This window comes from Bombina bombina, chromosome 9 (genome assembly GCF_027579735.1).
Source record: "Bombina bombina isolate aBomBom1 chromosome 9, aBomBom1.pri, whole genome shotgun sequence".
Classification (NCBI taxonomy): domain Eukaryota; kingdom Metazoa; phylum Chordata; class Amphibia; order Anura; family Bombinatoridae; genus Bombina; species Bombina bombina.
This window is the reverse complement of record NC_069507.1, coordinates 103,095,833-103,123,062: the sequence shown is the minus strand read 5'-3', so window position 1 is coordinate 103,123,062 and position 27,230 is coordinate 103,095,833. Positions and strand designations below refer to the sequence as shown.

Genomic DNA, 27,230 nt, shown 5'->3' with positions numbered 1-27,230 from the left:
AGTTTAATTTTGACTTTCCTATCCCTTTAAGGGCGGGACGGGGTTTAAATGATGAACAATGAGCTAGAAGGTAGTTGCAGTCTTAGGTAGTAGATGTAAGTGGCTAGGAAGGAGTTGTGCCTCATTATTTGTCATTAATGCAGGCGTTTTTTTAATTCCTGGAATCCTTGGGTCCAATACTATAAATAAAAATGTGTGTGTATATACAGTTGTAATCAAAATGATTCAACCTCAATTGCAAATCGGGGTTATTGTCAAAATGTACAGACTTTCAGCTGTTTGCATTGAACAAATTAAACAAAACCAATTGAAATAGCTCAACACAACGAATGCTTCAAGTGGTTTCTCCAAATTCAACTGAAAATGCAACTTTTAATAAATTCTGCAGTCTCAAAATTGTTCAACCCCCTGAGTTAAGAGAAGAGATCATTGCCCTTCACAAACAAGGAACAGTATACAAAAAGATAGCAAAGGCACTGAATGTTCCTAGAGACACCGTTGGAAGCATAGTTTGCAAGTTCAAAGTTAAAGGAACACTCAGTGCAGTAGAATTACATAACTAACAAGTGTATAATAAAAGACAATGCAATAACACCTACTCTGAATTTCAAATAAACAGTAGATTTTTTTTTCTGACAAATTTTTTTATCCCCCCATTTGCCGGCCCCCTGTATCATGTGACAGACATCAGCCAATCACAGACTAGTATACATATACCCTGTGAGCTTGTGCACATGCTCAGTAGGATCTTGTTCTCCAAAACGTGTGAATTTAAAATGACTGTGAAAAATTGGATAATGGAAGTCAATTGAAAAGTGTCTTAAAAGTGCATGCTGTATCTGTATCCTAAAAGGTTATTTTATACAGGTGGCCCTTGTTAACAACGGTTCAATTTGCACCGTTTTAGAATAACAACCTTTTTTTTCAGTCATGTGACTGCTATTGAAAAGCATTGAGAAGCAGTGCATTGATTAAAAAAGCCAGTAGGTGGAGCTGTCCGCTTGTGTTGCAGCAAAGATATGCAAGCCAAGCAAGCTGAAATAATCAGTTTAACCAGACCTGAGCTATCGAGCAGATTTCAAAGGAACAAGATCTTCCTGTCTATAAATCAGTCCAGATTCGAATGCATAGAAAGAACTGTTTGCAGAAAAATGCAAGTGTTGTGTGATTATTTTATTAGGTTTATAATGCGGTTTAGCAAATGTTTTTGTTCATTTAACTTAGTTTAATTATATATTCTGTGCTGTGTGATTATTTAATTAGGTTTATAATGTTGTTTAGCATGTAAAGTCTAAATTTCAAAGCTTTAAAAATAATGTATTAGGTGTTTCTTATGATAATTTTGAGAGGGGCCTGGAACCTAACTCCCTCACTTCCCATTGACTTACATTATAAACTGGGTTTCAATTTAAAACGGTTTCGATTTACAACCATTCCTTCTGGAACCTAACCCCGGCGTAAACTGAGGGCTACCTGTACTTGAGTGTCCCTTTAAAGGAACAGTGACATGAAACATTTTAAAGTTTTGAACTCTCAAGCAATGATGAAATAAAGATTTGAGTCTAGAAAGCAGATTTTGTGTTGATATAGTTCTATTGGATTTGGCAACTCCATTTTGTGTTGTAAGTGCTGTCTCCTGTTGATTGATTTGGAATCGTTGTACCTATTGTCACAGTAGTGCAGTGTGCTCTGTACATCATAAGGAACATATTTTACAATTAGCTTTCCTGTTACACGTGCACATGCTAAAGTTGCCTTTTTGTAAAATTGTAATACTGATTTGCAGCAGCTACTTCATGATAGGATGATAGGGCTGTAAAAGACCAACATACTACTACTGTTAAAGGGAAATTAAACCCATGTTTTTCCCTTGATGATTCAGATAGAGCAGGCATTTTAAAACAACTTTTTAATTTACTTTTATTATCAACTTTTCTTCGTTCCCTTGGTATCTTTTGTTGAAAAGCATGGATGTAAGCTCAGAAGCGTGCACATGCGTAGATCATTATATGGCAGCAGGTTTGCAAGAATATTATCCTTATGCAAGGACACTAGATGGCAACACTATTTTCTGCCATTTAGTTCTGCAGACACCTATCTAGGTATCTTTTCAACAAAGAATACAAACGAAAGAAGGCAAAATTGATTATAGAAGTAAATTGGAGACTTTTTTTTTTAAATTGTATGCTCTGTCTGAATCACTGAAGAAAATATTTGGGTTTCATGTCCCTTTAAATGTATTGTGTTTTTCATTTTTTTGTTTAAATATATAATAATTTCTGTCTCCCCAAGGACACTTAAAAGCACAGGCTTTATAATTGTACAGTACTGCTAATTGGCAACTGGTAAAGATTATCTTCCAACAATAGAACTCAAGTTATTGACCTTGAAAAGATTAAAGATCAAACACTGCATAGTAGGAGTTTCACTTGCAGCTCTGGGGTTTGAGTGCTGCTACTGGAGTACAGTTGACCAGTTAGCCAACTGAACTAGCCACCCCACTGTAGTATTTGTCAAATTCTCTGGGTTAAAGGGACAGTAAAGTCAAAATGTAATTTTCATTATTCAGATAGAACTCAATTCCAACTTACTTCAATTAAAATATTTGCTTAATTCTCTTGGAATCCTTTTTTTTAAGAGCATACCTAAGTAGGCTCAGTAGCAGCAATGCTAATGGGAGCTAACTGCTGATTGGGGGCTGTGCATATATGCCTCTTGTCATTGGCTCACCAGATGTATTCAGCTATCTTTCTGTAGTGCAATGCTGTTCCTGAGTCTTCTCTTCAACAAAGGATGAACAAAGTAAATTTGATCGTAGCAGTAGATTGGAAAGTTGTTTAAAATTGTATACTCTAAAAGTCCTAAAAGTTTAATTTTATTTTACTTCACTTTTAAGTGACTGATGTAAAAGTTTTCAGACTTCTAGGTTGCCGGTTAAAATCTTCACACGCAAGAATTGGGTATTCATATTTCCTACATCCGTAAATTGAGTTCTACTGATAATATGTATTATTTATCAAATAACAATTTATTAAATATATTATCCAAGACCAGTACTGTATGAATAATTCAATTATTTTCATTATGTATTATATACACTTTTGTATCTCTTATATCCACCTTTCATTTTAGCTTTTTTTTTGTTTTGTGGTACAGCCAGAGGGCATATTACATAAGGCAAGTCCATCGTAGTGTACTCCCAAACGCTTGTTATCAGCAAGGGTGATTAAAGTGTTACCACTCATAAAGCCTCTAATTGGATGTACAGGTAGCCCTCAGTTTACGCCGGGGTTAGGTTCCAGAAGGAATGGTTGTAAATCGAAACCGTTGTAAATTGAAACTCAGTTTATAATGTAAGTCAATGGGAAGTGAGGGAGTTAGGTTCCAGGCCCCTCTTAAAATTGTCATAAGTAACACCTAATACATTATTTTTAAAGCTTTGAAATGAAGACTTTAAATGCTAAACAGCACTATAAACCTAATAAAATAATCACACAACACAGAATATATAATTAACCTAAGTTAAATGAACAAAAACATTTGCTAAACAGCATTATAAACCTAATAAAATAATCACACAACACAGACTTCACTTGCATTTTTCTTCAAACAGTTCTTTCTATGCATTCCAATCTGGACTGATTTATAGGCAGGAAGATCTTGTTCCTTTGAAATCTGCTCGATAGCTCAGGTCTGGTTAAACTGATTAATTTCAGCTTGCTTGGCTTTGCTGCAACACAAGCGGACAGTTCCACCTACTGGTTATTTTAATAAATGCACTGCTTCTCAATGCTTTTCAATAGCAGTCACATGACTGGAAAAAAGGTTGTTATTCTGAAACGGTGCAAATTGAACCGTTGTAAAACGAGGGCCACCTGTATAGCTCCATTTTTCTTAAAATAAAAAACATAATTTATAAAACACTGTCCATTAAAGTGAAAGTAAACCCTAGCGTTTGTGAAACGCTAGGGTTGACTATTGAAACAAATAAAGGGGACTTTCATTCATGAAGTATAAAATATTTCATGCAGAAAGATTCTTTATTTGTTTCAAGCGATCGCCGCTCTGAGCTGCTAAGGAAACCCACAGCAGATCGCTGTTTTGCTAAGAGGTGACGTTTTCACCTCTTAGCCAATAGCTGTGCGGTAAATCTGGCTTGTTTCCCTGAAGCGCCGAATTTCATGCACGCTATTTGCTAAGAGATGAAAACGTCACCTCTTAGCAAAACAGCGATCTGCCGCGGGCTGCCTTAGCAGCTCAGAGCGGCGATCGCTTGAAACAAATGAAGCTTTCTACATGAAGCATCTTATACTTCATGAATGAAAGTCCCCTTTATTTGTTTCAATAGTCAATCCTAGCGTTTCACAAACGCTAGGGTTTATTTTCACTTTAAAATCAATATACACACACAAGTGGTTGAGAAATGTATTTAAAGGGATATGAAACCCAAAAATGTTGTTTCGATTCAGACAGATCATAGCATTTTAAAAAAAGTTTCTAATTTACTTCTGTTATTAAAGTGAAAGTAAATTTTGATCCTCAGCAAAACATCTATGTAATATTTATCATTAATATATAAGCATCGCTATGTTTTTTTTTATTGATTTTGTCAAAATTGATGTTATATTTTATATATTTTTTCCCTACCGTGTTCGTCCTTGCTCCGCCCACCCTCCTCTTCCTGTATTTTTAGGACTTTACGTATAGAGTGGTCCCACCCGCTCTATACGTAGCTGAAATACTCGTTCACGATAACGCAACACATTGCGCATGCAATCAGTGCTACAATGCGCATGCGATTTTGTTATCAAACCTTCAATGCGCATGCGTCAAATGATTTGGAAACAAAGTACTGAATGAATAGCAATTATGTATTCATTCAGTACTATGCAATTTGAGAATCTGAGAATCTGAAGTTGTGAGATCCGTGAGCCTATATCAAAAACCCATAAACGATTATAATTGTAAGAAAGATCGCTACTAGTATGCTGTTCAATATTGTTACGGAGCGGCAGTGACAACTTGCTCCGCCCACCCTCCTCTTCCTGTATTATTAGGACTTTACGTATAGAGTGGTCCCACCCGCTCTATACGTAGCTGAAATACTCGTTCACGATAACGCAACACATTGCGCATGCGATCAGTGCTACAATGCGCATGCGATTTTGTTATCACACCTTCAATGCGCATGCGTCAAATGATTTGGAAACATAGTACTGAATGAATAGCAATTATGTATTCATTCAGTACTATGCAATTTGACAATCTGAGAATCTGAAGTTGTGAGATCCGTGAGCCTATATCAAAAACCCATAAACGATTATAATTGTAAGAAAGATCGCTACTAGTATGCTGTTCAATATTGTTACGGAGCGGCAGTGACAACAGCTGACTTTCTCGGCAAACAGACAAAAAGCTGTGCGCATGTGCGAATTGGGCACGCGCGTCCGACAGAATTGCGTATAGAACTGATTTTGCGCATGCGCAATAGATTAGACATTATGATGACGTCGCTTCACGGCCACCGATCGGCCAGAAAGTCAATTGGATATAATAAAAACGGGACAAGGAAGTAAGATATGTATTGGGAAGCGTGGGAGATTTAAGCATCAGAAGAATATCAGTTTGTATGCGACGAAAATGATAGTTAGGCATAGATTAAAGAAAAACGATTAATTAAACTCATATTATTTTTAAAGAACGGATCTAACTGTGCTAAGCTGACCACCTAACTTTACCATCACTTTAAATTTGCTTTGTTCCCATGGTATTCTTTGTTGAAGAGATACCTAGGTAGGCATCTGGAGCACTACATGACGGGAAATAGTGCTGCTATCTAGTGTTCTTTCAAATGGATAACATTCTTGCAAATCTACTGTCACATAGTGCTCCAAAAATGGGCCGGCTCCTAAGCTTACATTCCTGCTTTTCCAACAAGCTATACCAAGAGAACGAAGAAAATTTGATAACAGAAGTAAAATAGAAAGTTATTTAAAATTGTATGATCTATCTAAATCATGATAGAAAATGTTTGGTTTCATATCCCTTTAAAATTTAGGAGCCAGAAAGAATATCGAGGAGCATAACATGGGTGTTCACATAAAGACTTATGCAGAATAATATTTTTTCCTTTAAATCAAATGCAATAACAAATATTAATTATAGACTATAATGCTGTTAAAAAAGAAAAAACGTCCCCAACAAAGTCCCGTTGAACCTTCGCTTCTTCAGATACATATATCTCCTCCTTTTAGTCAATATTAAAGGGACATGAAACCCAAACTTTTTATTTCATGTTTCAGATAGAGAATACAATTTGAAGCAACTTTTAAATTTACGTCTATTGTCTAATTTACTTAATTCTCTTGGTATATTTGTTGAAGAGGCAGCAATGCACTAATGGAAGGTATCTGAATGCATTGGGTCAGCCAATACCATGAGGCATAAATGTGCAGCCACCAATCAGCAGCTCCTGAGCCTACCTAGGTATCCCTTTCAACAAAGGATACCAAGAGAACAAAACAAATGAGGTAATAGTAGAAAATTGGAACATTATATGCTCTATCTGAATCATGAAAAAAATGGGGTTCATGTCCCTTTAATAATTTATATAAAAAGTTAAGTTTTATAACTGGTGCAACAATACCTACCACTTTTCATTCTTTTTACTTTCTGTACCAAAGTATTTTCAAAATCTTGCCTTATACCATTATAATATATTTACTTGTTAGCAGTAAAGTTAGACGCAAGTGCCAAGTGACTCAGACCTTTTTTTTTAAGCAATACTATATTTTACAATCTTATCTATTTTAACACTTGAAGGAGAGACTTATGGTTTGGATACAGTGTTCCTTATCTTTAAAAGTTTGTTCTCTGAAGGGATCAGCTACTATAAAAAACGTACTTTCATATGGGACCAGTGTATTTTTTTTTTTTTTTTTTTTTTTTTTAATTCCCATGTGAATTAAATCATTATTATTACATTTTTTATAACTATTGTTTAAAGGGACCAAACAATAGTAGGGTTTTAAGTAACTTGTATTTGCACTTTAAAAAAAAGTACACAAAAGACGAACAGACTTAAGCACCTTGTCAGAGACCCCTTTTCTTGAATTAATTAAAGGGACACTCAAGTCAAAATTAAACTTTTATCATTCAGATAGAGCAACCAATGTTAAACACATTTCTAATTTACTTCCATTAACAAATGTGCAGTCCTTTTATATTTACACTTTTTGAGTCACCATCTCCTACTGAGCATGTGCAAGAATTCACAGAATATACGTATATGCATTTGTGATTGGCTGATGACTGTCACGTGATGCAATGGGAGTGGATATAGAGATAACTGTGAATTTTGACAGAAAAAAATGTACTACTCATTTGAAGTTCAGTGCTATTGCAGTGTTTTTTTATCATGTATTTGTTGATTATGCAAATATACTGTATTTACTGGTCCTTTAAATGTCCTTAATTATTACAAAATTTCATTATAACGATAGTGTTGATAACAATCTACAGTTTCATAATTCTAAGCACATTAATGGCTGCGGATGAGACCTTTTCAAGTTGACGTAATCATAATCAGACATTAGGCATGCGCATTCGTGCCTTTTAGCACTAAATAAATGCAGAAGATGGTGACCGCAAGTCACATTCGGCAATTTTCGGAGCTGGATTTATTCTTGTGAAAGTGCAACTCGTTAAGATTTAGATTTGCACATATCTTAGCGTGTTGCACTTTCACAAGAATAAATCCTGCTCCGAAAATTGCCAAATGCGGCCACAATCATCAACACCCGTTTAGTGCTGAAAGTCACAAATGCCAATCAGACATTTTTATTGTTTATCGGCAACATTTTTTTTCATTATTGATTTGGTGGAAAATAGTTCTGTACTTAAAAGGACATGAAATCCTTTTTCTTTTCTGATTCAGTTTCAAATTTTAAATAACAACAATTTATATTGCCAAATTTGATTCAATCTCTTGCTATCGTTTGTTGAAGGATCAACAATGCCCTACTGGGAGCTAGCTGAACCAATGATGAGGCATATATGTGCAACCACGAATCAGCAGCTAGCTCCCAGTAGTACACTGTTGCTACTAAGCCTACCTAGGTATGCTTTTCAACAAAGTATGCCAAGAGAATGAAGCAAATTACATCACAATTCAAGATTTTCTACATACTGAATAACAAGTTTACAAAGTTATTTTTCTTTTTTTCTTCTTAAATGGAAAGAGACCACAGCTGCATTCATTACTTTTGAGAAATAAGAACCTGGACACCAGGAGGAGGCAAAGACAACCCAGCCAAAGGCTTATATACTCCTCCCACTCCCCTCATCCCCCAGTCATTCTTTGCCATTAGTCCCAGGGAAGGATTGTTTCAGTCCTTATAGCCTTCAGTCATAAATGACCAGGCAGGGGAGTTTTTCCGCTGCGTCACTCTATCTGACATCTGATTTAATCAGATCTTAGCGTTTCCTCCCCCATGTGGTGGAAGGTGGGAGGGCTTAATGCCCCTTACCGCTATTGAGCGGTTTGGCCTTCATTTTTTAGGCCTCTGGATGTGTCCTTTTGGGCTTGATCCAACAGCTTGTACAGGATAGCTGTCTAGCATGCGGAATGTTTGCAGTTTGAAACCTGTTGCAGCTCTTGACACCTTGCAGGTGTATGCGTAGCTGTTTCTAGTACATCTGGTTGCAGCTCTTACTCTTGACTGAGTTATAAGAGGCCTTTGGGTCTTCTTCCATTGCTAATCCTGTTAGGATTTTTTTGACCTCGAGGTATCCCTTGGTTGTCCTGAGGCTCTGAGAAGTATCTTCATACAACTTCTAGCCTTGCTTCTTGGAGCGTTGGACTAGGGGTGGTTCCTCCCTTTGGTCGGAGCTTTCGAGTTCTTCTCGCTATCCGGATTTTCTGGATATGCATCCATTCCCTTGTGTCCGGCTTTTTGGCCGGTTGGGGTGTTTAGTTCTAGGGTAAGGTTTGCCTGAACTATTAGGTGCCCGGACCTGTTTTTTCTCCCTGAAACTTCCGGTTGCAGATGCTCTGCTTGCCTTTTTACTGACCCAGTCTTGGGTGGTTTTGGAATCTTGGATCTCAGGGCTGGTCGGGGTGTTCCACGGTAGTGGGAACTTGGGCTATGTCCTTGCTCCATCTACCTTACCTGGTCATGGTTGGCCAGGTTTTCAGAGCATTTTTTACTCTTTGCCACAGAGTGGCCCATGTCATCTGGTGGTTAGCCGTGTGGCTTGAGTCTAAAGGGTGGTTGGTTCATACCTAGCTGCTGGCGCTGGATATCCAATTTCTGGTGCGCCTTAGGGTTGCATTCCCCTGGTCAACTTGCCAGTGTTCCTGTGGATTCCCTGCTCTGCAGGCAAATGGGTTGGCTGTGCCTCTGTTTGCCAAACTACTTGTGGGGGGTCCTTTTCTAGGACATCTGTGTTGGGAATTTCACTTCCAATTAGCCGGTGCATTTGGGCCTTGAGGACAGTTGTTGCCCTTCTGGCATCATCCCTTTTCTTTAGGGGATATTCTCCTCCCTATGGAGATAGAGTCCTTGCTTGGGGGTTCTCCTGGATGGGAGGCGGAAAGGTGGGATTGGTTCCCCCTGGAGTCTTGCTGGCTCCAAGCAGACTTGTTGGGCCTTTCTTTTGATAGATCCTTAGGTCTATGGCCTTGTTGTCTGTTTCAGAGTCGAGTTGTACTTGTGCTCTGTGGGGATGGTGGTGCTATCCTTACGCTCGTTCCTGTATCTGTTTCAGGATTATTTTGTTTCCTTGTCTTGGATCCCAGAGGCTGGGTTGGTCCAGCTGAGTGTGGGTCTGCAGGTTAGGATGGCCGAGTGGTCTAAGGACCTGGCTTTGCGCAGTCTCCTCTGTATGTGTGAGCTTGTTGAGTCTATCCTGTTAGCTTAGTCTGCTAGGGTATAGATTTTTTAACAAAAGAAGGACAGAGAAAGTAAAGCATATTGGGCACACTTATAAGGGTCAAAACCAATACTATATTGCAGTGTGGTGTGTCGTGTATTAATTAAAACTTAACTTTTATATCAATTTGAATAAAAAATTGTGGAGATTCCCACCATTGAGTGTTTAAAAATATATTAAAATTGTGTCCGAGTGATACTCGGTACGCAAAGGCTCCTCTCAGGTGTGATACAGTAATCAATCTGTATCGCACTGTCCTGTTGGGCTAGTTCAACAGAATCAATACTAATAACCTTAACTAAATATTATTCACACAAGATGTTTAGTACCATAACCATTAGTTATATTGTTAGATGATAACAAGTGATAATTGATCATTCAAATACTACTCCATTCCCATATGTTAGGAGTGTAATAACGATGTCAGTCTATTCAACCACTACTTGGATATATGTGGGAGTGTGTTGTTATCACAACATGATTTATTTACGATTTTTATTTGTAAAAAATGTTATTATTTCCAGTACAATTTTATTGGTAGGTATCTGTAACCTTGAAACCTCCCCCCCTCTTTCCCTAGAGGTCATAGGGACTCCACATACAAGTTTAACCTAGACTATTCAGTAGTCATTTCCTGGGGGAATTATGGCTTCCATTAATTTAATGGAAGATTTTCTAAAGAGAGAAAAGGATCGCAAAGTTAACATAGACAAAACATTTGCCAACCTATCAGCTGAAGGTTATAAACTTACAGAGATTGATAACTGGGAATCCTGTCTGAAAGAATTAGGTGAACTGCTCAGAAAACACACACGTTCTGTGTGGAATAAAAGTGCATACGACAAGTACCTAGCCAAGCATATAATCCATAGAGGTTTAAGAGTGAGGCTATTTCCATCTTTCAGCTTCCATATAGAAAGCTATAGGGGAAGATGGGAACAAGCCCTAATCTCCTGCTCAGAAGTACTTGTCTCCATACTATCGGATTATGAAACAGAAATTGTTGAAGAACTAGGCACAGAAATATCTGAAATAACAACGAAATTAGCCAAATTTGAATCTCTAGACAATTTTAAAGCTGCATATAAAAGCCTAAGGGATGAATTAGACTCAAAAGAAAGAGAAATCATTAAAACAAAATGTGATAAACTAAGCAGGGACATCAAAGAGTTTGAGAAAGGGAGAGTCTTTACGTGGGACGAACAGAACCCAAGACGGAGGAGAAATTTCCTACCACCTAAAGGAGACAAAGATGAAATCTCTACATCTGAGTATGAATCATCAGCAGCTGAAGATGTGGAGGAGGGCACTTCCAACAGAAGGCTATTAGTATCCAGTGCCAACGAAAGACTCGCCATACTATCACAGACCGAGTCAAAAAACGAGACAAGTACAAAACCAAAAACAAAGGAAAAAGGAGGGGAGGGAAAAACAGAGCGCAACCTCAGGAACAGGTCAAGATGGGGGTACGGGAACGACCGCAACAAGGAGGATTGGTCAAAGAGACCGAGATGGTAAAGACCACAGACCTACAAATTATAAATCTGTCCAACAAAGTACTGTCCCAAGATCACATTAGCGTTCTGAGAAAAGGCCTCTCCTTCTCCCCAACTAACAACATAGACTATTTCGAAATCATAAAAGATATACATCTTTTTACCAGAAAGATGGCACTAAATAAAATATTTGCCAAACATGAAGATACTGATTGTGACACACAAGCCATTATGGATTTGGTATCTCTGTTAGAGGATAATGAAATAGAAGATACAAACAGTAATGACTGGAGAAAGAAATTAGTCAAGAAATCCACATATATGCCTCAAATCTGCCAGTTTCCAGAAATAGACACCTATCAAAAGGTAGTGATTAGAGATATCCTTAAACTTCGTGATGAAAAATCAAAAAATATCAGTGAAAAGGAATCTAACGCATTGAAAGATATTCAGAAATGGGAGGATGTGGTGATAAAATCTTCAGATAAGGGAGGAAATGTTGTTATTTGGCCTACTGAATTATATCTGATTGAAGCAAAGAAACAACTAGGGGATAAAAGCTGCTATAAATCTCTTTGGGGAAATCCCACACAGGAATTCCTAGCAAACTATAACACCTTAATTGAAACAGCAAAAAAAGACGAATTGATAGACAAGAGAGAATACAAATTCCTAAGTGTCAGTAACCCTAAAGTAGCTACGCTATACTTGCTACCAAAAGTGCATAAAAATCAGAAAATACCTCCAGGCAGACCAATTGTGTCAGGCATTGGAAGCCTATGTGAACAGGCATCACGATATATTGATCTAAGACTTAGGGACATAGTACTCTCTCTCCCCTCATATACAAGGGACACCATGGACATTCTGAACAAAATTGAAGGCATGACCCTTGACTCTGACACTCTACTTGCAACATGCGATGTCGAGTCCCTATATACGTCGATAGAGCATAAATGGGGATGTCACGCAGTAGGGTACTTCCTAGAAATGGAACCAAGTGCAAACACACTCAAAAATGAATTTGTATTGAAACTCCTAAAATTTGTCCTGAGTCATAATTACTTTGTCTTCAACGATAAATTCTATCTCCAAATACGTGGCACTGCCATGGGCACTGCATGTGCCCCAACATATGCCAACATATATCTTGGATGGTGGGAGCGAGAACACGTATTTGGAGAGAAAATGGAAAAATATATGGACAACATACTGGTATGGCTCAGGTACATAGATGATGTATTCATTCTATGGAAAGGGGATGAATCAAGGTTTAAACAGTTCATACAAGAGTTAAACTGTAACGATTTCAATCTAAAACAAACCTTCGAAATCAGTAAGACGGCAGTAACATTCCTTGACTTGACTATCTCAAGAGATATGTTTGGATATGTACAATCTGGTATACACAGAAAGGAAACAGCTACAAACTCTATATTATCTTTTGATAGTGCACACCACCCTTCTACCAAAAAAGCCATTCCATATGGAGAATTCCTACGAATACGTAGAAATTGCTCAGAAATTGATACCTTTAAAAAAGAAACAAAAGATCTAAAAATAAGATTGAAAAGTAGAGGATACCCAAATAGTATTCTCAAAAGAGCATATCACAAAGCACTACATATGGATACAAATGACTTACTATTTCCAAAACAAAAACAGAATAAAGATACCAGAATCCGTTTTGTAGGCACATACAACGTAGCCCATAAAGAAATAACCACAATTTTGAACAAACATGTTCACATATTACATACTGATGGAGATCTAGCCAAAAATGTGGGAGATAAGGTTGCCATCAGTTGGAAAAAGGCTCCAACAATCAGAGACAAAGTAATGAAGAGTCATTTTGCAAGGAAACCTAGTACTAGAAAGGATGGCCTAACGGGTACTTATCCATGTGGTGCATGTAAATTTTGTATTTATATGAAGAACATCAAAGAAATGCCCATCTTCCCAGAAGGTGTGAAAAAAATTAATGGCTTATTCAACTGTAGAACATACAATGTAATATATTGCTTGGAATGCAGCTGCAACAAAAAATACGTGGGAATGTCCACTAGAGAACTCAGAAGAAGACTAGGTGAACATCTGGGAAATATAAAAAATGCCAAGAAAGATCTTGAGAAAGATAAAAAAAACTCACATCTGTTGCAAGACACTTTTTAGATTATCATGACAGTAAACCAGAATTAAAATGTTGGGTCTTACAAAGACTCACTTTGGGTATCAGGGGAGGTGATATGGAAAATACCCTCTTAAGAGCTGAATCCAAGTGGATCTTTTGGTTACAGAGCATGAAACCCAATGGTCTGAACGAAATGATACAATATAGTGCATATCTACATTAATCCTTACAATTATATTCTTGTACCAAAAGGGGATTAAGCCAAAACAAGATCATCCTGTACCATATCAAATAAACATATGAAAACATAAACAAAGATATAAATGAAAGACTTAATAATCTAACCACACTGATATATCTATGGGACCCCAGTCCAAATAATATACATAACATTGATTGGAGTCTAATAATAACATCAAGAAATTATAGAACCAGCTTGATATGGATTGATATACATTATTTAATGGAATATCTAAATGGGGTTGGCCTAACTCTTAACCTTAAAAATCAGGATATCATACGTAACCATATATAATCTAAAAATGTAATCTGTTAATAATAAGTAAGAACTATATAAAACATTGAATATTCCAACAATTTGAGAATTTCATGTATAACGATATAACATACTCCATCAGCATAGAAATTACGTTATATGAGCATTATGTCTTTGAACACACAAAGAAACAAACATTGAATCAAATCGTAAATTCATGTCCTTCTAACATTAAAGATACTAACACAAACCTTGCAGTGGAAACATATTGTAAAAAATTCATGTAGAATGAAACGTAATATAACCACATAACAACTATTGGGGAAATAATAGTGATGTCATAATAGCGATGAATTGCCCCTCTGCCATGTATCAGAATTGCACACATGTATAAGAAAATTGTTATTAATGTTGATCGTTAAATATATATGAATAAAGCACTGATATGAGTACAGAAAAACATCCCATCATAAGATCCAGTAGAAAGGGTAAGGCAATAGCCGCGATAAAATGGGAGTGTGAAAATATCATGATCTCTGCTTTGGCCATCAAGCAACATATATTGTCAACCATTACGGACAGATGTTCTGATACTTGCCCGGTATTAAATAATAAACATATGGAGTATTTGTAATTTCTGTTGATCGCTTAAATGCACGTCAAGACAAGCTGTCATAAAAATATAAACACCACACAAGAAATCTATTGGACTACGATAACAGACACACCCCCGCGTCTTATAGGCCACAGCTGACGATGGCGCTACTACGTCATCGTAACACTGTAAGATGCTAGAGAACAGCCGATAGGTTGATATTCATTGGCAAGAATGTAATCGGCCATGCGATTGGCTGATGATCCTTTAAAAGTAGCGTGTGGCGGTCGGGCCGGACGCCTCTGAAAAAGCAGTTGCGAAACGCGCGTCAGGCGTTCGCACTGCTCCTCTCACTCAGTCCGTTGGGTTTAGTATTAATTGTTGGCCTCTTTTAGGCACCTTATCTTTAACCTTAAAAACTATAATTTAAATCACTGGTAATCCACCATAGCGAGTACTAGCCTGTAAACAATAATGATTTAGGTTCAAGTTAGCCTTACTTGTATCGGAGCACATTGCTCAAACTTTAGGCTATCGCTAGGGGACAGATTATCTTAGTACCATTGATTCTGGGTAATATTTCATGGTCTAGTATAACTACAGTGCTTTCTTACTAGAGCGATATTCATAGCCTGAATTTAAATGGTCTTGGTTATTTAGCCTCATAATATAATTGCACACAATTCAGGCTATCGCTGTCTACAAGCCTGTATAGTGCCACTTGACTCTGTATAACCTTAGAATCATACGCTATCTGTATAAACATTTATTTGAATTTAATTAGAAACAGAAGTGCAAACAGTGTCACAAAAAAACACGGGGAATGAAAATAATCACACTTCCATTAGCGATATATATTTTTTTCTCTCTGAAATTTTATGGGAAAGTTAATTTGATATATACGTATCCTTTATAAGTCATTCTCTACACAAATAGAATTCAGTGAACTGTGTCACAACTTCAAGGTTACAGATACCTACCAATAAAATTGTACTGGAAATAATAACATTTTTTACAAATAAAAATCGTAAATAAATCATGTTGTGATAACAACACACTCCCACATATATCCAAGTAGTGGTTGAATAGACTGACATCGTTATTACACTCCTAACATATGGGAATGGAGTAGTATTTGAATGATCAATTATCACTTGTTATCATCTAACAATATAACTAATGGTTATGGTACTAAACATCTTGTGTGAATAATATTTAGTTAAGGTTATTAGTATTGATTCTGTTGAACTAGCCCAAAAGGACAGTGCGATACAGATTGATCACTGTATCACACCTGAGAGGAGCCTTTGCGTACCGAGTATCACTCGGACACAATTTTAATATATTTTTAAACACTCAATGGTGGGAATCTCCACAATTTTTTATTCAAATTGATATAAAAGTTAAGTTTTAATTAATACACGACACACCACACTGCAATATAGTATTGGTTTTGACCCTTATAAGTGTGCCCAATATGCTTTACTTTCTCTGTCCTTTTGTTAATAATTCTTATTATTTGGCATAAGGCACTACCTACTGTAAACACTCAGGTTCTGTTTCAATAGGTTCCGAGGGACAAACCCCAAAACCTCCCCCCCTCTTTCCCTAGAGGTCATAGGGACTCCACATACAAGGGTATAGATTTTCCCTTCAACTTGTTCCATTGATTAGAAGAGGGTTTACTCTTCCTTCGGGTTCTGAGAGTATACTCTCCTTCTCGGGGAGCCTCGATTGAGGTTTTTGTGTTCCCCTTTTCAGGGACCTGTGTGTTGGTCCGGCAACTTAGGTTGCCTGGAACGTGCCCTCTTTAAGGGGGTTGATTTGCGGTCTCTTTCTTGCTTGACTGCTTCTTCTTCCTCGCAAGTATCCTCTGTGTTGTCCTGTTGTGGACTCTGTGTTCTCAAACTTGGGGTTTTTCACCAGGGTGTATTACATACTTTTTCATGGTCGCATACCTTGGTATTCTATGGCCAGACACTGGGAGGACTTTGCCTCTTCCGTTGCATCTGTGCTTGCAGGATATTGGGGAGACGTCTGTTCTGTCTCTATGCCCGGTCTTATACCTCACTTGTGGAGGTGTTCCTTTTTGTATTAGGGGACCTTTCGGTTTCCTTGGTTCTCCTTTGCCTTGTCCCCTTAGGGGTTTTGGCTGGTGTCTCCTTCATTTGTGGAGATGAGCAGTGGGGGGCCGTTTGTTGGGCGAAGGTGTCTCCTGGAGGACTGTTGGCTCAGTCCAGTACATTTGCGGTCTCTAGTTTGGATTCTGGACTAACTGCGAGTCAGTGTCACTGGGGCTTTTCCTCTTAAAATGTTCTCAGCTTCGGAAGAAGCAGGGTTTTTTATTGGGTAAGGTTCAAGCCTGGTGCCCTCAATATGGGTCGCCTATTGTACCCTCCCGTCTTGGCATTCAGTGTCCTCTATAGCTTGGGTATTGTTTTCCCAAAAGTAATGAATGCAGCTGTGGACTCTTCCCATTTAAGAAGAAAAACATAAACTATGCTTACCTGATAATTTCCTTTTCTTCTGATGGAAAGAGTCCACGGCTCCCCACCCATAATTTTATGTGAGGCGTCCTTGTATTCTTCTGGCACCTTTCACCCTGATATTTCTTCTACTGTTCCTTGTTCCTCGGCAGAATGACTGGGGGATGAGGGGAGTGGGAGGAGTATTTAAGCCTTTGGCTGGGTTGTCTTTGCCTCCTCCTGGTGGCCAGGTTCTTATTTCTCAAAAGTAATGAATGCAGCTGTGGACTCTTTCCATCAGAGGAAAAGGTAATTACCAGGTAAGCATCATTTATGTTTTTGGAATTCCACAGCTAAAATGTCAAATTATTACCAGGTAACAAAAACATATTTAAAATGTGATTTAGTTTTGCACATGGGGAAAAATAACACTTAAAGGGACACTCAAGTCAAAATAAACTTGTATGATTTAGAAAGAGCATGCAGTTTTAAGACACTTTACAATTCACTTCCATTATCAAATTTGGCAGTCTTTTTTATATTCACACTTTCTGGGGAACAAGATCCTACTGAGCATGTGCACAAGCTCACAGGGTATACGTATACTAGTCTGTGATTGGCTGATGTCCGTCACATAATATAGGGGGCCGGAAAATGGGAGAAAAAATAAATTTGTCAGAAAAAAATCTGCTACTTATTTGAAAGTGTCTTTTAATTATGCACATGTTAATTATGCAATTCTACTGCATTGAGTGGTCCTAAATGAACCCATTATACTAGGTGATGTTATGAAGCAACATCACCAAACAGATACAAATGTTACCTGCACAGTTAATTAAAGTTACAGAAATTAATAATAAGCACTTTTATCCTAATACAAATTAGTGAAATCAATAACCTATCAAACACTTGTCCCCTGTACTAATTATGCCCCTGCTCATTAGAGAGACAGACATATCATTGTGGTTTTGGAACACAACAGGTTCATCGCACACGTCATACAATTAGCATCACAACACGCTATAAAAAGGGTTCAATCAATATATAACCTGTAATGTAATCGCTGAACCTGCAAACCACCATTTTGTTTTGTCCTTAATCCTGTGCATTTTTTTTTGGATTACGAAATTGGGAGATTATAGACAAAAGATAACAATTTTTTATGTTGTTTTTTTGGGAGGTAAAAAAATTCACTCTTCTAGGTATTAATGGCTGAACCATTTTAGGATTGTGATCACTGGAAAAAATACACTGACAGTACCAGCTGAGGCTCAGAAATTAGCTGCCAAAAAAAGACCAAGATTGTGATCAACGCGTTTAACTGACACAAAGGGGTTAAACACATAGTTAAAAGCAAGCACCATGTGCCCTCCCATGCTGTTTCCAGGCAAGACACAAGAGATTGGTGGCTACATGCGTATATCACTTCTGATTGGCTCACTGTTCATGTGCTGTTTTGGAACAACTATTGATTGCATCTCCTGAGCTCAACTTTAACTATGTATTTAACCTCTTTGTAGGGGTTAAACACTACAATTTGTTTAACAATAAAATTCTGTCCCAATATTAGAGGAATTTATTATTACTATAGAATGTACCTTCAGTCTATTCCTTTACATTAATTCTTTTTTTTTTTAACTTGTATTCTGAATTGTATTTATTTTTGCAAAACACATTCTCTCAACTAATCTTTTCACACCACTTCCTATCTTTTTTTCTGCCTTCGCTATGCTCTTTTTGCTTCCTGATCATTTTGACTCTTGTATCTATATTCTCTCCCTTTAGGCTTTGTTTCTTTCCTTGACTATAACTGACCTATTCTGTCCAGTCCATTTTCCCTCCCTCTCTTCCTCCCTCCTCTTAAACTGCTCTCTCCCAACCCCCCCCCCCCTGCCCCATACCTTATAAAGTAAGACGTGTGTTTCCTGTGGTTGGCCCCCCTTTTTTTTTTTTAGTCTCACTTCAGTTGAAAGAGACATCTGGTAAAGTTAGAGAACTTGGCTGAGGTTAATTCTTTCTACCCAAGGTAAGTCTTTATGGCACATGTATGTGTTAATATGGTTTTATTGTTCTTTAAAAAAAACATTTTTAGTGATTTTTTTTTAGTAGTGAATGGGCTGCTAGTTCTCATTTTCTACACGTGGCATTTAAACTACAGTATTACAAGTATGTATGACAGCAGCTGTGAGTTTTCCTGTAGAATATGCCTTAGCGACAGCAGAAAACTAAATTTAAAAATGACCTTTATAATGAAACACTCAGTTTTTTTTTCTTTTTTCTATTAATGGATGTATTAATATAAAAATAAACACACAAGCGTATGGCTGATGTAATGGTTTTGATCAATACACGTGTCAATGGTATGTATCTGTTTTGTGATAAAGTTAATAAGTAATAAGGTTGTGTAAATACAAAATGGGAATATGTAGAGCTGTGCACCCTGTATAGTTCAGTTGTGTTAAATATAAAATTGTGCTTATACAAGACAAATAAAGTATCAGTATGTCCTACATCTGTGAAGGTATACAATAGTAGTAATGTTTACACACAATCGTACAAGACAGAACACGTGTGTTATCAGTATGGGTGCAAATGAGTAATATTTTATTAGTGTATGTATTGATACATGCTTGTGCTCATGTGTAACTATGTACATGTTACTTTTGTGTCATTTTTGGGCAAAAAATATATTTGACTTTCTTCGGAATCAGAATACTCAACCATGATAGGAATCTGGGTGAGATCTGGTTACGGCCACATGGGGATAAATGCAACCACTTCCATCTGTTGGAGAACTGAATACAGTCTCAACAAAGACATATTGTATTATATTTATTATAATAAGGAAGAGTCTAAAATTAAGTTTTAATTGAACTTCACAGATGATATCACATGAACTGTTCTTTTTTTTAGAAGTCTCACTATCCTCTTAGGTCAGTGCCTTGACCAACAGGCGTAACCATACTGCATTAAAAAGCCATGCCCATTTTACAAACAGTCAAATAGCTCAGCTCCATATTTCTCCAACAGCCATAAGTTTTGCTTCCAATGTACAAAATCGAATTTAAATTTTTTAACAAGAGTACGTTACAAATGTAGGTGATCAACAAATAAAAAAATGAAGGTCAAGTTAAAAAAATAATATAAAAAAATGGTTTTGATGGGAAAAAAACTTGAAACTATAGAAAGTTATTTTTTTACTGTTCAAATAAATACAAGTTATTCAGGTTTCAATATGCTTTTGTGATCTTTATGATGGAAAGTGTGAAGCTGAAGAAATTGCTGTATTTGCCGAAGTACGTTGCATCATACAGCTCCTGGTTGTCCTTTCTATCATATACACTTTACGTTGGGTGACAACTTTTATAGGTATAAGACTAGTTATTGTTCCTATACATAGCTGTGAGTGATACAGCATCAATTATTTCCATGAGCTGAAAGAGATATATATATATATATATATATATAAAATTGTAATGCCCTAGGGCATCCAATGGTTAAAACTAATATATCTATCCATCATTTTATTTATTTTTTAACTCACAGGGGTCCATTTATTAATGTGCGGACGGACGTGATCCGTTATAGCGGATCATGTCCACCGCACATCGATAAATGCCGACAGCATACGCTGCTTAGGACCGCTGCTTCTTATCTTCCGCTTCAGCCGGAACTGAAGCGAAGTGGGTCAGACGCAACATCCGCTGCTTCATAAATAGACCCCACTGTATGTTAGTTTTTTTGAAAGTGTCCAAAGCTATGCATTGTATTACTCATGTTCTTAAAGTAGAGAATTCCTGGGGTATTTATCTTTGTAACTCTGTGGCTCAATAGTCTTGTACAATATGCCAATTAGGGGCGAGATTACGAGTAGAGCGTTATTTAACGCTCCCGCTTGAGCGTTAACTGCACAAGAAATAAGCTTTCTGCGCGCGTTGGGTTGCGCTTGTATAATGAGTTGAGCACAAAAAGCCGAAATTGCAATATCGTGCACTTTCACGTATTCCCCCATAGAAGTCAATGGAGGAAAAAAGTGGGGAAAAAATCACCCAACTCGCACGCAAACCCGATTACATATTCTCAAACCCCTTATCGCTCGCATGCAAACATTTGCAAACATGAGTTTAAGCTAGGATTACCACATTTGTTTTGAAGAAAATAAAAGAGACTAAGGAGTCAACAACTTTTCTGTAGAAAAATAAAAAATTATACAGTAGTTACTGAAAAAAAATACTTTATTTTACAATTAGATACAGTTTGGTACAGAAAACATATTCATACAAATCATCTTCATTCACACAGTCTAGCTTAATACAGTCAACAACTTTCTGTAAATCTGTGAATTCTATTTCAAATTTAAAATGACATTGTGCTCACTTCTGTGGAGTTACCTAGGAGTCAGCACCGATTGGCTAAAATGCAAGTCTGTCAAAAGAACTGAAATAAGGGAGCAGCCTGCATTAGATACAAGATAATCACAGAGGTAAAAAGTATATTAATATAACAGTGTTAGTTATGCATAACTGGGGAATGGGTAATAAAGGGATTATCTATCTTTTTCAGCAATAAGTAAACTGTCCCTTTAAAGTTGTACATTCAGATACTGTGCATACCTGAAGAGTATGTGGTGAGGCAATTAGGCATATCCACCAATCAGTAACTCTTTCCTGCTCAAGATTGGAATGTGAGCTTGCAAGGTGATAGTCTTTACATTTGTAATCCCTTTTGAAGGCATTAAAGGGAAAGGTCAAAACTGAAATGTGCACGGGTCCACTTAATCTTTTTCTTTAAAAAAAAAAAAAAGCATGTTTATATTATACTTCAATTACCAAAAATGCTTCCAGTAAAAGCTTCTAGTAAAAGTTATTACTGTTTTTTCAGCAGCATATGCACATATCCTGTGAGGGCACGTGCACCAGCTTTCAAACACCACACCTTCCCAGAGGGTCAGCAGGGGTTTGTATGAAACAAATGAAGTGCCCATAGGCACGAAACACACTACTCCAGCTCTTTGTGTATGAATACTGGTGCACGGGTCCTCACAGGATATGTGCATATGCTGCTGAAAAACTAATAACTTTTACTATAAATATTTTTGCTAATGAAAGTATATAGTAAAACAAATGCTTCTATTTACAATTAAAATGCACCCATGCACATTTCAATTTAGACCTTTCTGTCTCTGTAAACACATAGTTAAAAAAGGTACATTCACTTAAAAATAAAATGCTCTAACAAAACAGTATTTTATTTTTACATGAAAAATTTAACAAAAACTTTTTTTTACACACACAATATCAGGTTCAGATTTTAAAAATGTGTTATTTTTGCAGCACAACCAGTTCTAGATGTGGGTTTTGAATGTGGGGATTCTTACTAAGAACAGTGAAAAGCTAAGAATCATGAGTGGGTGGTACTCGAAGGTCACTAGCTTATATTTTATGTTTAAATCCTCCTTTCAGTCTCCCCTTTTCTCTATGGTCTTTTAACTTGCAATTTGCTTCTTTCTCTTGGTATCCTTGCTGAAGCAGCGGCAATGCACTACTGGGAGCTAGCGGAACACATTTAGTAAACCAATGACAAGGGGCATTTTTGTGCAGCCACCAATCAGCTCCCTGTAATGCATAACTGCTCCTGAGCCTACCTGGATATGCTTTTCAGCTAAGGATACTAAGGATACTAAAAGAATTAAGTAAATGCATGCCTCTTTAAATGGATAGTAAAGTCAAAATTAAACTTAAATTGGATAGAGCTTGTAATTATAAACAACTTTCCAATTTACTTTGATTATCAATTTTGCTTAGTACTCTTTGTATCATTTGTTAAAGAGTAATCCTAGGTGAGCTCAGGAGCGTGCACTTGTCTTAAGCCACCTGGGAACAGTGTTTGCAACATTAATTATAGCAATGTAGGACACAAACACTACTGCCATATACACATGCACACTCCTAAGCTAAAGAAAACCAAAAGAACAAAACAAATTTGATAAAAGAAGTAAATTGGAAAGTTGTTTAAAATTGCAATCTCTATCTAAATCATGAAAGTTTAATTTTGATTCTAATCCCCTTTAAGTATACTCTTGCACCGCACCTCTCAGAAATATCTAGTACGTCCACAGTTTATTTACACCATTCAGTTTCATACAAAGTTTATTTTTGTCTTACAAATTTGGAAATGATAGTTGTGTTTCACTGCATGTTGTTTTAAGAGGAGAAGGTGGAGTACTACTTGCAAAGACATGCTTGTGCTGAGCAATAGTTAGCAAGATTTGGACCACTGATAGTCCGTGGGAATAGCATACTTTTTCTCAATGCATGATAGAAAAATTGGAATTTTCCTTAAAGGGATACTAAACCCAATTGTTTTTTTTTTCAGATAGAGCATGCAATTTTAAGCAATTTTCTAATTTACTCCTATTACCAATTTTTCTTTGTTCCCTTGCTATCTTTTTTGAAAAGCAGAAATGTAAAGCTTAGGAGCCAACTCATTTTAGGTTCAGCAGTCTGGATAGCACTTGCTTATTGGTAGTTACATTTAGCCACCAATCAGCAAGTGTTACCCATTTGCTGAACCAAAAATGGGCCGGCTTCTAAGCTTTACTTTCCTGCTTTTTAAATAAAGATAGCAAGAGAACAAAGAAAAATTGATAATAGAAATAAATTAAAAAGTTGCTTGCTCTATCTGAATCACGAAAGAAAGAAAAAAATGGGTTTAGTATCCCTTTAATTAGTGTAGGCAGTCATACTAAAAAATCATTGGGAATATTACAGTGTACCATATCTTACCTATAATTTGTTCTTTAAACAGACAGATCATGTGCTATAATCTCTTCAGTGCAGTCAATTATTGAATATTACAGGTAGTAGAGTTTCCAGCACGACAGTTGAGAGTGGCCGACAAACTCATATCACATGATCAGAGGTGTAGCTGCATTCAGTATTTTATGACTAATTCAGTCCTTATTTGAAGAGTTAAGCATAGACTATCAAATGACAACATTTAGATTTTAATCGTATAATGAAACATTGGTACATCAAATTTGGTAATATCTCTCACATTGTAGCTCTTAGCATTACAATAGAAGGGACTAAAAAACAAAATCAACTTGTTTTCATGGTACAGGAGTAGGAGTATCTCAGAGATATTCTCGGTTCGGTTCAGGCCACTGCAATAAAGCGAATATAGCAATAAACTGAGTCACACTAGTTTTTTTGTTTCCCAGTGCATATAAAAGTTCTGTTTACACTATACTGTAGTCTATTAAGTGTGCAATAGCATTATATCTAAAAACAGAATTTATGCTTACCTGATAAATTACTTTCTCCAACGGTGTGTCCGGTCCACGGCGTCATCCATAACTTGTGGGAATATTCTCTTCCCCAACAGGAAATGGCAAAGAGCACAGCAAAAGCTGTCCATATAGCCCCTCCCAGAGGATCTTATGAATTTTAATCTTACTCCAGGAGAATCCTTTGGATTCACACCAACAGATATATCTTTTCCATATTTTATGGTAAATCTTTCAAGTCACAGGTTTTCTGGCTTGGACCAGAGTATCTATCACTGAATCTGAAAACCCACGTTTGGATAAGATCAAACGTTCAATTTCCAAGCAGTCAGCTGCAGAGAAACTAGATTTGGATGTTCGAATGGACCTTGTACTAGAAGATCCTGTCTCAAAGGTAGCTTCCATGGTGGAGCCGATGACATATTCACCAGGTCTGCATACCAAGTCCTGCGCGGCCACGCAGGAGCTATCAGAATCACCGAGGCCTTCTCCTGTTTGATCCTGGCTACAAGCCTGGGAAGGAGAGGGAACGGTGGAAACGCATAAGCTAGGTTGAACGACCAAGGCGCCACTAATGCATCCACTAGAGTCGCCTTGGGATCCCTGGATCTGGACCCGTAGCAAGGAACCTTGAAGTTCTGACGAGACGCCATCAGATCCATGTCTGGAATGCCCCATAAGTGAGTCAACTGGGCAAAAACCTCCGGGTGGTGTTCCCACTCCCCCGGATGGAAAGTCTGACGACTCAGATAATCCGCCTTCCCGTTGTCTACTCCTGGGATGTGAATTGCAGATAGGTGGCAGGAGTGATCCTCCGCCCATTTGATGATTTTGGATGCCTCTCTCATCGCCAAGGAACTCCTTGTTCCCCCCTGATGGTTGATGTAAGCTACAGTCGTCATGTTGTCTGACTGGAATCTTATGAATCCGGCCTTCGCTAGTTGAGGCCAAGCCCGGAGAGCATTGAATATCGCTCTCAGTTCCAGGATGTTTATCGGGAGAAGAGACTCTTCCCGAGACCATAGACCCTGAGCTTTCAGGGAATCCCAGACCGCGCCCCAGCCTAATAGACTGGCGTCGATCGTGACAATGACCCACTCTGGCCTGCGGAAACTCATTCCCTGAGACAGGTGATCCTGGGACAACCACCAACGGAGTGAGTCTCTGGTCATCTGGTCTACTTGAATCTTTGGAGACAAGTCTGTATAGTCCCCATTCCACTGCTTGAGCATGCACAGTTGTAATGGTCTTAGATGAATTCGAGCAAAAGGAACTATGTCCATTGCTGCAACCATCAACCCTACTACTTCCATGCACTGAGCTATGGAAGGCTGTAGAATAGAGAGAAGAACTTGACAAGCGTTTAGAAGCTTTGACTTTCTGACCTCTGTCAAAAAGATCTTCATTTCTAAAGAATCTATTATTGTTCCCAAAAAGGGAACTCTTGTCGCCGGAGACAGGGAACTTTTTTCTACGTTCACCTTCCACCCGTGAGATCTGAGAAAGGCTAGAACAATGTCTGTATGAGCCTTTGCTTTGGAAAGAGACTACGCTTGAATTAGAATGTCGTCCAGATAAGGTGCCACTGCAATACCCCTTGGTCTTAGAACCGCTAGAAGGGATCCGAGCACCTTTGTGAAAATTCTGGGAGCAGTGGCTAGCCCGAATGGGAGAGCCACGAACTGATAATGTTTGTCCAGAAAGGCGAACCTTAGGAACTGATGATGATCTTTGTGGATAGGAATATGTAGATACGCATCCTTTAAATCCACGGTAGTCATGTATTGACCCTCCTGGATTGTAGGTAAAATTGTTCGAATGTTTTCCATTTTGAACGATGGAACTCTGAGAAATTTGTTTAGAATTTTTAAATCCAGAATTGGTCTGAAAGTTCCCTCTTTTTTGGGAACTACAAACAGATTTGAGTAAAACCCCTGACCTTGTTCCACAGTTGGAACTGGGTGTATCACTCCCATCTTTAACAGGTCTTCTACACAATGTAAGAATGCCTGTCTCTTTATTTGGTTTGAAGATAAGTGAGACATGTGGAACCTTCCCCTTGGGGGTAGTTCCTTGAATTCTAGAAGATAACCCTGTGAGACTATTTCTAGTGCCCAGGGATCCTGAACATCTCTTGCCCAAGCCTGAGCAAAGAGAGAGAGTCTGCCCCCTACTAGATCCGGTCCCGGATCGGGGAATACCCCTTCATGCTGTTTTGGTAGCAGCAGCAGGCTTCTTGGCCTGTTTACCTTTGTTCCAGCCTTGCATTGGTTTCCAAGCTGGTTTAGTCTGGGAAGCGTTACCCTCTTGTCTAGAGGCTGCAGAGTTGGAAGCCGGTCCGTTCCTGAAATTGCGAAAGGAACGAAAATTGTACTTATTCTTAACCTTGAAAGGTCTATCTTGTGGGAGGGCATGGCCCTTTCCCCCAGTGATGTCTGAAATAATCTCTTTCAATTCTGGCCCAAAAAGGGTCTTACCTTTGAAAGGGATATTAAGCAATTTTGTCTTGGAAGATACGTCCGCCGACCAAGACTTTAGCCAGAGCGCTCTGCGCGCCACAATTGCAAACCCTGAATTTTTCGCCGCTAACCTCGCTAACTGCAAAGCGGCGTCTAAAATAAAGGAATTAGCTAACTTAAGCGCGTGAATTCTGTCCATGACTTCCTCATACGGAGTCTCCCTACTGAGCGACTTTTCCAGTTCCTCGAACCAGAACCACGCCGCTGTAGTGACAGGAATAATGCACGAAATAGGTTGAAGGAGGTAACCTTGCTGTACAAAAATCTTTTTAAGCAAACCCTCCAACTTTTTATCCATAGGATCTTT

General features: G+C 37.9%; 1 protein-coding gene across 1 annotated transcript in view; it reads left to right on the top strand.

The window, feature by feature from the left end:
- The first annotated feature begins 19,004 nt into the window (after positions 1 to 19,004).
- Positions 19,005 to 27,230, top strand: part of SLC43A1 (solute carrier family 43 member 1) — a 142,121-nt gene continuing 133,895 nt past the window's right edge. Inside the window, exon 1 of the mRNA XM_053692284.1 lies at positions 19,005 to 19,142. The gene's annotated coding sequence lies outside the window, so the exon portion shown is untranslated. The remainder of the gene's footprint in view (positions 19,143 to 27,230) is intronic.